The following is a 14,311-nucleotide window of genomic DNA, read 5'->3' as shown; positions in this document are numbered from 1 at the left end:
ACAATTTACATTCAGAGTAACAGTACAAGGTGAAAAGATAAAGATGCTACGATTTGCTGATGATATAGTAATTCTAGCCGAGAGTAAAAAGAATTTAGAAGAAACAATGAACGATATAGATGAAGTCCTACGCAAGAACTATCGCATGAAACTAAACAAATACAAAACAAAAGTAATGAAATAACAAAGATGGACCAATGAATGTGAAAATAGGAGGAGAAAAGATTATGGAGGTAGAAGAATTTTGTTATTTGGGAAGTAGAATTACTAAAGATGGTCGAAGCAGAAGCGATATAAAATACTGAATAGCATAAGCGAAACGAGCCTTCAGTCAGAAATATAATTTGTTAACATCAAAAATTAATTTAAATGTGAGGAAAAATTTTTTGAAAGTATATGTTTGGAGTGTCGCTTTATATGGAAGTGAAGCTTGGACAATCGGAGTATCTGAGAAGAAAAGATTAGAAGCTTTTGAAATGTGGTGCTATAGGAGAATGTTATTAAAAATCAGATGGGTGGATAAAGTTACAAATGAAGAGGTATTGCGGCAAATAGATCAAGAAAGAAGCATTTGGAAAAATATAGTTAAAAGAAGAGACAGACTTATAGGCCACATACTAAGGCATCCTGGAATAGTCGCTTTACTATTGGAAGGACAGGTACAAGGAAAAAATCGTGTAGGCAGGCCACGTTTGGAATATGTAAAACAAATTGTTAGGGATGTAGGATGTAGGGGGTATACTGAAATGAAACGACTACCACTAGATAGGGAATCTTGGAGAGCTGCATCAAACCAGTCAAATGACTGAAGACAAAAAAAAAAAATTTTTATTCATCCTCAGATGCAAAAATCTAAAGGTTTTAGATTAGGTGATCATGGTGGCCTGATATGTGAATCTCCACAACCAATCTATTTCTGAGAAAAATGATGATTTAAAAGATTGAAAACGGAACAAGTGAAGTGGGAAGCTCAATCGTCCTGGAAGTAGACTTTGCATCTCACCACTAGAGGAACGTTTTCAAGCAGCTGCAGCAATTGTTCTTTAAGAAAGTGCAAGTATACCTCAGCATTTAAGCGGCCAGCTAATATGAACGGTCTAAACAGCTGATTGTGAAGAAGGCCGTATCATGTATTGACACTAAATCTGTGTTGAAAACTGCCTTCCACTTTTCATGAGGATTTATTTCTGCCCATATATACTTCTTGCGTTAGTTATTGACGCCATCTCAAGTGAAATATGCTCATCGGTAAACAAAACATTACACCAATTGCAGAACTCCAAGCGAAGCGGAACGTCTCCTGGGTGTACATGTTAAACTGGCTGTTTATGATAAGGATAAAACTTGCTTTGTTTAAGTGTCCTCTAAACCGTCGAATGCGAAACTCCGATCTGCTAAGAAAGACGTCGTGTGTTGACACCTGGACTGCGCTGAACTGTATTGATAATTTCATCAATAACAGCGTCGTGTTTGACAGCTCCTTGCTAGCTGGTACGAATACTAGGAAGTGAACCGGTTTCCCAAAGATTTCAAAAGTCGCTTATTATTTTGGGATCTGGAATCCTGCGATTCGGAAAACGTATTTGATATTCTACTGCAGTAGCGGTATTATCATTACACACATCCAAAATGAATTCTATAACAGCGTGTTCCTCTGCTATAAATAAGTACGGCATTACTTCAATGGAAACCGATCACGTTCAAACTAAAATTCACAGAAAACTTACGCTAACGACAGCACAGTTCCTAATACCCGATATACTTAATGTAGTTACTTTTATACAGGTTTGAATACTAGATCGTGGTTACCGGATTCATTGGTGGTTAAATTTCAATTAACCACCATCTTAAAAATAGTTGACATGAAACTGTACAAGAATACGCTACATTTACATTGATACATATCCTAATTCATCCTCTGTAGTAATCCCTTGCGGTGGTTCCGAAGGCTAAACAGAAAAAGAAAGATATAGTTAATGTACCTTACATTAAGAATGATTTAAACATCAATACAGTATTGCGCATTGTTGATCAGCTGTTGTTATTTCATGGCCAACTTTGAAATAATAATTCTTCAGATAATTTACTGTATTTGTCATTAATAAAAATCTAAATAATTTTTATTTGACAATTGTTATATAATTTCAGAGTCTTTTTTATAATTTTTTGATTTTGTTTTTACAAATTTTTGTTTTTAAAATTTTTCACATCACCAAAAAAGTATTTGGTTTTTATTTACATTAAATAAGAACTTTTTTGACAAATTTTAGTAATGTACTGTTTCTGAATAAAATACAAATTTGTCAATTTTTTCTTTTGTTTTATTCACAGAATAAAACATAAGTGATTAACTTACATCATTTTATTCAAAATTAAATTCTCTATAAGTTTTATGTTTTTATTACCCATTAAAGAAATTTATATTACGTCAAAGATTAAAAAAACAGGATTTTTTTACTCCAATTTATTGGTTTTTACCTCCGCTATCTAAAAAACTATTACGGTTCTGCAACATATTTTATTCAATTTTTCAGTTAAAAAATCATAAGAAATAATTACTTTTGCCGCTTAATTAACGTCCTAACAATTTCAGTACGACCTCATTTCACCGAGTTAGCTGAATTCCGAGCAAACGTTTTCACTAGCCCTAACTCAAACCAAGCATTTTAGGACATACGTTTATGAAACTTTTCCACTATTTTCATGAAAACAGAAAAAAACTAATAAATGAATTTAAATCAATAACTCATCACAAAGAAGTCCTAATTCTAACAATATTCATATTTATCTTAATAAGAAATTTAACAGGATTAAATCCATATGCATTACGACCTCAAAATAGGTTATGAGAATAGAATATGTCTCATATTCTTTTTCTCATATGTAAATACATAGAAAATAAGAATAGATCTCATTTATAATAGAATAGGTTATGGGAATCCCGAGATAACTTCGTGATTCATTCTGTATATATATAGTAATGATTCATTCTATATAGTAGTGTTCATTTTGTATATATAATTCGTGATTCTTCGTATATATTCTGTATATAGGTTTCTGCTTGTAAAACTAAACAAAAAATATCCTTAGGAAAAATGGCAATTCTCCTTCGTTCTCCCCCTGTCTGCATTTTGTTATTTTTATATAAAAATTAGTTCGGATAGACGAATTAATATTTGATAAGCGTCTTGGTAATAAAGTTTCAAAATTAGAAAAAAATCAAGAGCTTTGCAAATACCAAAATGCAAAATACTTTTGCAAATTACAAAATGGCGGCTATGTGTATTTTTCAATCTGTTATATCTCCATAAATATTAGTTTTATTAAAATTTATATTATTGACTAAAATATTAAGCCTTTTATTTTGAAGAAAATGACATTTAATTTTGAAAATCTGTCAACAAATAGCCGAGTTACGGGAGAAAATTAATATTGTAATTACGTGTCGGTTTTCAGGTCCACCACTTTACGTTCACTTTGATTAAATAATAATTGTTTTTTATTATTATTAATTCTAGTATTGTTAATTAGTATCAAATTAAGTAACAATTTTTTCATAATAATAGAATTAATAATTATGACACAAAATATGCGTGTATATATATATATATATATATATATATATATTTGCGTATAAGGAAAAAATCCGCTGCAGAAAGTTCTGGTAACCGGCAGGTCAGTTGATGTCATTATACCGCAATACAAGATTGAAGAAACACTCTTATTAATGTGAGCATACTTTCAGCGGCTGCTTAGCGGCACTAAGGTGTGTTCTTTCATCCATTAAAATCCAATCAAGAAATTGGTTCAATAAAAATAGCTCCATTAAAGAACAGTAACGTTTATTACTGCTGATTACAGGAATAACATCGTCTATTTCGAAAAAGAAACGTCCAGAAATCCGTTGCGACTAACAGGTCAATACACAGTCACTGATGTTGTTTAGTGGCCTTTGATTTAACTTCGTAGGTTTGCCTCTGCCAAGTAGTGACAGTTGTGCTTGATTACAAAACCGTTGAAATGTAAATGGTCATCAACAGACATTACACTGTAATTAAGCACGTTGGTTGGTATTTCTGTTCATCAATGCTAAAAATCTTCACAAAAAATAACTCTTGCTATTTATCGTTCTCTCTCTCTCTCTCTCTCTCTCTCTCTCTCTCTCTCTCTCAACTCATGGTCAATCTGAATTCTACTCGTATATGGATGAAGTTTTAATGCACTATGGCAAAGTTTTAACGCGTGGAATAAGGTAAAGATTTTGAGAAGATATATCAACCACTATCTCTAGCCGTCGAATAGACTTTGACAGACTTCGGGCAGTGACGGCTTGTAAACTTTCTATCTTCAAGGTTACGGACTAATACAGAACCATTAGATAGTTTTGAATTTTGCCTTGATTACTCTTTTTTAACCCATAATAACGAAGATTCGAGAAGTCATGTCTTGTGTATTTCTCTTTGTCCATTATGCACATCGTACGATGTGCGGAAACTGTTTGACATTTCCAATATGCCCATCAATTGGGTTTCTGGATCATTTTCGGTAAGCGGGTACCTATTTTTTTATTCTCATAAATAACAATAAAACACAAATTTTTTCATTTATATAACAATAGTCAAATAAACCAATATCTGATTAACATTTTTTACCGAAAAAGGACCAATTTTCCATATTAATCAATCTTGGATTAATCTTCTATATTTTTTAATTATATATACAAACTGGTGTGTAATATACAAACTGGAGTGTAATATTTATGAAAATGGGGAATTCCCATCAGACTTCAAAAAAAGTGTTATAGTTATGATACCAAAGAAAGCAGGGGCAGATAAATGTGAAGAATACAGAACAATTAGTTTAACTAGTCATGCATCAAAAATCTTAACTAGAATTTTATACAGAAGAATTGAGAGGAGAGTGGAAGAAGTGTTAGGAGAAGACCAATTTGGTTTCAGGAAAAGTATAGGGACAAGGGAAGCAATTTTAGGCCTCAGATTAATAGTAGAAGGAAGATTAAAGAAAAACAAACCAACATACTTGGCGTTTATAGACCTAGAAAAGGCTTTCGATAACGTAGACTGGAATAAAATGTTCAGCATTTTAAAAAAATTAGGGTTCAAATACAGAGATAGAAGAACAATTGCTAACATGTACAGGAACCAAACAGCAACAATAACAATTGAAGAACATAAGAAAGAAGCCCTAATAAGAAAGGGAGTCCGACAAGGATGTTCCCTATCTCCGTTACTTTTTAATCTTTACATGGAACTAGCAGTTAATGATGTTAAAGAACAATTTAGATTCGGAGTAACAGTACAAGGTGAAAAGATAAAGATGCTACGATTTGCTGATGATATAGTAATTCTAGCCGAGAGTAAAAAGGATTTAGAAGAAACAATGAACGGCATAGATGAAGTCCTACGCAAGAACTATCGCATGAAAATAAACAAGAACAAAACAAAAGTAATGAAATGTAGTAGAAATAACAAAGATGGACCGCTGAATGTGAAAATAGGAGGAGAAAAGATTATGGAGGTAGAAGAATTTTGTTATTTGGGAAGTAAAATTACTAAAGATGGACGAAGCAGGAGCGATATAAAATGCCGATTAGCACAAGCTAAACGAGCCTTCAGTAAGAAATATAATTTGTTTACATCAAAAATTAATTTAAATGTCAGGAAAAGATTTTTGAAAGTGTATGTTTGGAGTGTCGCTTTATATGGAAGTGAAACTTGGACAATCGGAGTATCTGAGAAGAAAAGATTAGAAGCTTTTGAAATGTGGTGCTATAGGAGAATGTTAAAAATCAGATGGGTGGATAAAGTGACAAATGAAGAGGTATTGCGGCAAATAGATGAAGAAAGAAGCATTTGGAAAAATATAGTTAAAAGAAGAGACAGACTTATAGGCCACATATTAAGGCATCCTGGAATAGTCGCTTTAATATTGGAAGGACAGGTAGAAGGGAAAAATTGTGTAGGCAGGCCACGTTTGGAGTATGTAAAACAAATTGTTGGGGATGTAGGATGTAGAGGGTATACTGAAATGAAACGACTAGCACTAGATAAGGAATCTTGGAGAGCTGCATCAAACCAGTCAAATGACTGAAGACAAAAAAAAAAAAAAAATTTTTTTAATTTCTACTTGTCGATTTTATTCAAACATGGGTCTTTTCCAAATGTTCCTGAGAGAGGTCCAATATAAGCATTATTATGTATAATTATAGATATAATCTAATCAAACTTAACATGCGCTCGCTAACCTTGACTAGCGAGCACAGGTTAAGTTTCTTTAGATTACATTTATAATTTCTCTACAAATGCCTCCAAATACCCACTGATTTGGAAGAAAAAAGAAGTGGTACCCGTTACCGAAAAAGACCCGAACTTCTTTATCGGTATACTTGTCAGCGAATGCGAAAACTGATATCCGATAGTCTGATTTGTGCTACTATCTTTCGGTGTAATGTGGAACATTACACCAAAAGCAACATAAGATGGTGCAGAGAGAAAACGACTTTGATGTTGCACAAGGACAGACTAACTGTTACACGACGACCTCATGGATCTATGACAGGTCACCGAATTAGGTATGTCCTGCTGCAGAAGTATCTACGTGTTATCCTTGATGAGAATCTTCGATTCAAGCAGAACTTTCAATATGCTGCGAAAAGGCTTTTTCTGCTTTCTTCGGTGTTCGGAGAGCAGTTCACTCCGATTGGTTGGGAAGGGTGTATGTGAAGTTATAATGATGTATGCTGCACCTGTCTTGGCTCATCGAATGAATTACAAATGTTATAGGAATATTTGTCGAGAGCCCAGCGTTTCCTATTGTCATCTGAGATTGATGCCTGTAGGATTGTCTCTCGGGAGGCGGTCCTTGTTATTTCTGGTATTAAGCTCTTTGATATCCTTGCAAGTGAGGGCCAATTACGTTATGATTCTAAGAAGGTAGGATAACGTACATCTAGGCGTATAAAAGAAGTAGACGACCAAAGATTCCATTTATGACAGGGCTGGTGGACTGAATTGTCCGATGCCCTTTACCCGCATGGTGTTTTCCCTGATGTGAGAAGTATGTAGGTAGTTCGGTAGATTTCCCCAAATTGGCATATTACACAGTTTCTTTCTGGACATTGTGCTTTTCGAAATAGGTTGGCCAGGTTTGGTTTGATTAATTCAAGCTTGTGTCCAGCACAGGAAAAGAAAACTTGGAGGATTACGGAGTCAAAGAGCGTTAAACGGGCCAGGGCGGGCTCATCCGAGGAGGAGGATGCCCCGCTAACTCTTAAGAATATTGCATGCAGACTGGGACACGCCCTACTACAATTACGCCAAGGCCTAGGTAAATCCAGCCCGGCTTTTATGAAAGCGCATGAGCGGGAGTTATCTGAGATTTACAAGGAGCTTCAACTGGTAGAGGAGGAAGCGGCTGGTGTTGACACAAATACGCAGGCAACACAAACAGATAGACCCCACAGGGAGGACGATATTCTAGAACAAGACCTTACTGATGACCAACTATTAGAGAGACTGCCAAGCAGATGGTCAACCTGGGCGATGAACAGGCTTACCCAGGTGACCAACTTAACGCATGGGGAGGACAGCTGCCACTATGTTAACTTGACCAAGACGAGACCCGGCAACCAGTTTCATGGCACCAAACCAGGGGCCATGATCATCCAGGACTCCACCGTGTTGGAGGATAACTGTGTTACCTCGAGGGGTACAAGGAACACGGTGGTGTACAGCACCGAAGAAGGAGAAAAGGCAGCCGCAGCGCAAGTGATTAAGGCCATGAGGAGGGTCGTCAGTAAACCCGAGGAAGTGGTATTCGTCATACCGCCTGGACCGGAGGGTATATTTATAAGGAAAATAGTTATTTACCTGTCACGGGAGAAACAATCGTCTCCAAAAATGATCCTTCCTAATTTGGGGGATCAAACACGAGCCAGATCGCGATCGGCTTCTGTGCGTAGGGCCGCCCCACCGGTGACGGAGAGTAAGACAGTGGTGGTGAGAGCACCTGGGAAGTCGTATGCTGACCTCTTAAAAACAGTCAAGGACAGAGTATCCAGGGAGGAAGCAGGAGAAGTCCTCTTAATTAGAAAGGGCCGCAACCAAGAAGTGGAGGTCCGAATCCAAGGAACCAAAAAGGCCGGCGAATTTACTAATATGTTAAGAGACCGAGCGGCAGATCTACAGGTGGATCTTCGTACGAAAGGCGACAGAAGAACCGTAGTGCATATTAAAGATCTGGAGTATGACACCACGGAAAACGAAATAAAAGAGGCGCTAGACAGGGTCCTTGGAAAAGAGGAAAGCTATAGAATAACATCTCTAAGAGGTGCATATGGAGAAACAAAAAATGCTACGGTCATCACTACTCACAGAGGGGCGACCAAGCTGGTTGCCTCCAGGCTTCGGGTGAGGTGGGTCCACTGTCGGACGTATATCAGAACACAAAATGAGCGCTGTCATCGATGCTGGGCTACTGGGCACGGTAGCAGAAATTACAAGGGTCCTGACCGTGGTAGTTTATGCTACAACTGTGGCGGTGCGGGGCACCTTATTCGAGAATGTCGAGAGGCCACCAGGTGCCTAGACTGTAAGAGCTCGACGCACAGGACCAGTAGCTCCGATTGTTGTAAGACATGTTAAGGATCCTGTTATCGAATTACAACCGCAGTCTGCTCGCCAATTATCTGGTGGAGGAGATTGCCAACCGTGGGTGTTCTGATTTTATTGTGGCTACCGAGCCAAATGTCCTCGCGGCCGCTCACTCGCAGTGGGTGTCTGATATGGCGGGAGACGTCGCGATGAAGCGAGCAACAAGCATTAGGGACTTTAGTCTGTATCACAGAGCGCAGGGTGTGGTAGCCGTGGAACTGGAAGAGCATATTATGTACGGTGTCTACATTAGCCCTAATGTGTCCCTTGAAGAGTACCAACACAGGATGACACAGTTGCAACGCTTGGTTATGCAGTCCCCCAAGAGAGCTATTATTTTGGGGGACTTCAACTGTAGGACAGTGGACAGCGGGCGCTGGGACCACGAATAACAGAGGAAGTGTCCTGGAGGACTTCCTTGCAGCTACCGGTACCACATGCCTGAACGACGGAACTCCGACTTATCGAGCGAGGGGCCATGAATCCATCCTCGATCTGGTGATCGTAGATGGAAGAATGGTCACTGATAGAACCGAATTCTGAGTTTTGGAAGAGGAGACCGGGAGTGATCACCTTGCGATCTCCTTGATAATACACGTCTGTTCGGCGACCCCTGCTGTACGGAACCCGGCAAGAAGACTCACTAGCAGACAGGTGAACATAATTGTGGAGAGAGCGGCACGCAAAATCTCCGACGGCAGAAGGTTGGATCCGGAGGTCCTCCAAGAAATAATCTCAAACGAAATTTCCAGCATACCGGAAACGGAGCATAGATACCACCCTGTGTACTGGTGGAACCAGGAGATCGCCGAACAAAGAATCATACTTCAGCGAAATAAACGAACGGCCCAAAGATTACGAGCTTGACAGGGATCTGAGGCTCAGATTGAAGAAATTTTGGAGGCCTATAGGACGGCCCGGAAAACATTGAACTACCTGATTAAGAACGCCAAGAGATCTAAGTGGAGGGAGCTGTGTGGTGAGCTCGATGCTGACCCGTGGGGGCGAGCCTTCCAAATAGTAATGAAGCGATTGGGGAGGCGAGTGCCTGCGCTGAACGAGGACGAAGCGGCGCGTCAGATGTCCGTACTTTTCCCACGGGAGGAGGAGATAAGACGGGAGGCAGTCTTGTGCGAACGTGGCAGGTTCGCACAGGATGAGGTGATTGCCGCAATTAATAAGTTAAATGACAAGAAGAGTCCGGGCCCAGATGGAGTTCCGGCAGCGGTCATTAAAGGCCTGGCCAGAATAGTACCGTGGGAGATGACGGACATTTTGAGTTATGGGTTGCAACACCGCACTTTTCCTCAATGCTGGAAGGAGGCCAGAACGGCTTTTCTTCCCAAACCGAATACAAACCCATAGCGTTTGCGTTTGCGAGTACCGTCCTATCAGCCTCATAAATAATATGGGTAAGGCTGCTGAGAGACTTCTTGCTACCAGGATCCAAGAGGAGCTGGACCTAAACGGAAGCCTACATTTGGAGCAATATGGATTCCGTAAGGGCCGTTCGACACTGGATGCGATAAACAGGGTGGTTAGCTGGGCGGCGGAGGTACGGAGCGGTACTTGGAGGACCAGAAGGATCCCATTGATGGTCCAGTTAGATATCAAAAATGCGTTTGGCTCGGTACCGTGGACGGCCGTTGTAGCGGCGCTCAGAGAAATGAATGTTAGTGACCACTTGCTAAACCAGGTTGACTGCTACCTGTCTGATAGATGGACGGAGGTTCGCACTTTGGAGGGGGTGGTGAGATTTCCGGTCTTCGGTGGAGTTCCGCAGGGGTCTGTGTTAGGCCCCTTGCTATGGAACATCTTTTACGACCGGGTGCTCCGGTTGCCTTATCCGGAAGAAGTCAGCGTAGTCACTTACGCTGACGACATTGCACTATTGGTGGAAGATAAGGAAATTGGTGATGCAGAGGATAAAGCAAATCGCTCCCTCCAACTCATAGACAACTGGCTAATAAACAACAACATGGAGGTGTCCCCGGCAAAAAAGCAAGTGTATCCTCTTCACGGGTAGGAGAAGACTGCGCGGCGTTCGGGTCGTGATCCGTGGAGAGGTTATAACTGAGGTCAAGGATACAAAATACCTAGGGGTGACAATAGATAAAAGTCTCAAATTTGGTGGGCATATAGAAAATGTGTGCAAAAAAGTAGGGCTCACCATAAAAGCCATCAGGAGATTATTCGTGGAATACACAGTACCGAGGGCCTCCAAACGGAAACTGATTGCGTCGGCGGCGGTGTCTGCGGCGTTATACGCGGCGCCGGTTTGGGCTGATGCAATCAGGATACAAAGAAACAAGGATAAACTGAGAAGAATGCACAGAACGGCATTGTTGGGAGTGGTGGCAGCGTATCGTACTCTGTCATATGAAGCTATATGTGTGCTTGCGTCGGTCCCGCCGATAGAACTTCAGATCAAGAGCAGGAAAGCGAGAGCGGAAGGGTGTAGTAGAGCTGAGACCGAGGCGATGACCCGACAGTGGTGGAAGGAAGTATGGGCAGAGACTAACGCTGCGGCCTGGACCAGAAGGTTAATAAGTGATTTGGACGCATGGCTGGATCGCCAGCATGGCGAGGTGAACTTTTACATAACACAGATGATGTCGGGTCATGGATGTTTTGGTTACTATTTAAAAAGATTCGGCAAGAGAGACACACCCAACTGCGACTACTGCCAGTAGGTGGACGACGCAGAGCATACGATGTTCGAATGCCGAAGATGGGCACAATACAGACAATTCATAGCAGTCAATAACCTGAACGCGAATAACATAGTAGAGTGGTCACTAAGGAGGGAGCAGAACCGGAACGTTTTTAACAATTTCGCCGGTACGGTTCTTCGCACTAAGGAAGAGGAGGCGCGACGAAGGTTCAATCGTTAATAGGGATAGGTGGACAGCCCCGTCTCTGAGAGCCTGTATGCCCTGGCGTGCAGGTTTCGGTGAGGGGACGGGGACTCCGGGGAGATTTCGCGGGGATAAAATTAAAAGACCTAGACCCGGCCGGCGTGGCTGGTTTTGGAGGTGCGCGCGGTCCTTCTGCTGGTCGCGCTGGTTTGAGGCAAATGGCATAAAGACCGAGACCCGGTTTCTGTCGGCGGGGGTGGGGAATGGCATAGCCGGGCTTTGCCCTCGTCGGCGGGAATTAGAGGCAGGCAAGAAAAGATCTAGTTCCGGGGCGGTTGACCTGCCGAGCCGGGTGTAAAACCGGTGGGCGGGAAGACCGCCTTAGAGTCAAAAGACACGTCTCTGGGCCGAGTATACTTAATTGGATGTCCGGCCCAGGGATGTAGGGAAAAAAAAAGAAAAAAAAAAGCTTGTGTCCAGAGTGTAGGGTCATTGATAATGTGCGCCATGTCTTATCTGTCTGCTCCAGGTACGAAGCTGGATGTACCAAAGTAACTAAATAGCTTGCGAGGATCAAATGTGGTTTTGATCGGCAAGTTAACTGGTAAAGCGAAAGGGGATGGAACAGAGTTCTGTGGAGGATGGCTGAAAGAGTCTAATGCTGTTATAGATGTATAGATAGAAAAGCAATCCGGTTAGCTAGAGGGCTAGAGGGCTCGTCTGCGAGCTTACTTCACCAAGTTAGGCGTTTTGGCATCGAGCCCTGATTAGGTGAGATATTCGCTGTTAGGATGAGAATGGATTATGTGGAGAACTCTGTGATGGAACTGCGGTACGGGAAGGTGTAGGAAAAGACCTCGCTGTCGAGAGCAGACCAGAGAAGAGAGGATAAGGCTTTCATTAGAGGCTTATTAAATTTGTGAATCTGTTTCTTGATGTTTATGTAAATTGATCTGTAGGAAAAAATTGTTGTTGTTGAGGTCAACACTTGTTTTGATTGTTTGAGGAAATATTAGTTTTTAATAAAGTTCGGAGCTCGTTTATAAGAGAATAGCTCAATGATCAAATGGTTAAGATATTTTCGAATTTTATCCTGAATTGATGTAACAAAGTTCGTTTTAACAAACTAATTTAAGACAAGGACAGGTTTTGGTACAGACCAACCTTTCATGATGAATAATTCCAAACAAATCACTTTCCTTTAAACCACTTTTCACTGTATAACTTGATAGGGGACCCATATATTGGAATTTGTAAAATATGTAGCATAAACTTGCGCCACTAAATGAGTGGTAGAACTAAATAAAATTAAATGCCGCATTCGCAGAAGTAAGTGTAAGAGTAGGGATAAAACTACGTTTTAAATTTAAACCGATGCGGTAGAAGTGTTACCAGTTTGTATTTTGAATAAAGTGACCTATTTTATTGCATTAAAAACAACTGATTGAGATTATGAATACTTTTAAATCAAAAATAAATTTGTGAATAAAAATCATGCGGAAGTATGTGTTTTGTAAAACAAAAGAAACGAAATTGAACAATGTATCTCTTTTAAGTACAACGTAAGATTTGAGGTTATAACAATGTAAGAATTGCAAAACTTGCGTGATTGTGAGTTCATAAATAATAAAAAATATTATACATATATATAGTATACAAACTATGTTGAAAACTTGAAGGTTATGTTTTGAAATTGGTTCAAATTACGTTGCGAGAATTAGTTTGAAAAATTGAACATGTTTTATTATATTTTGGTTCAAATTGGCTTAAAAAATTGTTCATATATCAGCTCTATATAAATATTAGCCATTTAATTACTTGAAAAAAATTCTGAAATTTTCTATAACTGTCCGTAAATTTCTGCTTGTGTTGCAAAAATGATCGTTCTTTTGGTTATCTGACTTGAGTAAAATAACAATCCTTATCACGATTATTGTCCTGCAAGCGTACAATGGTTTTGTTTAGTTCCCAGCCGCTCACTCCGCGGCGCTGGAGTATGCTTCAATATTTCAATATTGAATCACTAATTGTATTTTACGCGCGTAAGTATCCCATCCACTTATATAGTGGATATCAGTGCTTTAAACATAGCGTTCGGCAATAACGCGCGGTCAGCTGATGTTAAAAACAGTCAGCTGTTTATAAACGTCTGTGTGTGTATTCGTGCATCGTTTCATATATGTAAAGAGCATTTCTACAGTCAAGAAAAATGCTATGCATGTTGTAGGATAAACCTGTTATGCATTTATAAACAAGTAAGTTCATTATAACAGATAGCAATGCCACCAGCTGAAAACAGATAACGAGGTATGGAAGGGGAAGCTCTACCACCGATGGAGAGGTTAACTGGAGAAGTTCTAGGTCAGTATGTTACTATATTTTCTTTTTTTTTCTGTTTAGCCAACAGAACCTCTAAGATATTACTTCCGAGGATGGTATGTATGAATGTAAAAGTGACATGTTCAGTCTCAGGTCTACCATTCCTGAGATGTTTGGTTAATTGAAACTCAACCACCAAAGAACCCTGGTACCCACCATCTAGTATTCAAATCTGTAAAAAAGTAACTGCCTTTATTACGATTTGAACCTTAGAACTCTCGATTTCGAAATCAGCTAATTAGCGATGACGAATTAACCACTAGACTTGACTAAAATAATTAATAGTGTCATTTTTTCAATTCATTCTGTAATTGTAATATGTAATCAATCGTTCCTCTAAGCTGTATAAGCTAATATTGGGGAGGTTATCACAATTTAAGTTTTTGTTTTACTAGGTTATAA

The sequence above is a fragment of the Lycorma delicatula genome, chromosome 10 (assembly GCF_047948215.1).
Source record: "Lycorma delicatula isolate Av1 chromosome 10, ASM4794821v1, whole genome shotgun sequence".
Taxonomy (NCBI): domain Eukaryota; kingdom Metazoa; phylum Arthropoda; class Insecta; order Hemiptera; family Fulgoridae; genus Lycorma; species Lycorma delicatula.
Note: the sequence above shows the minus strand (reverse complement) of the source record.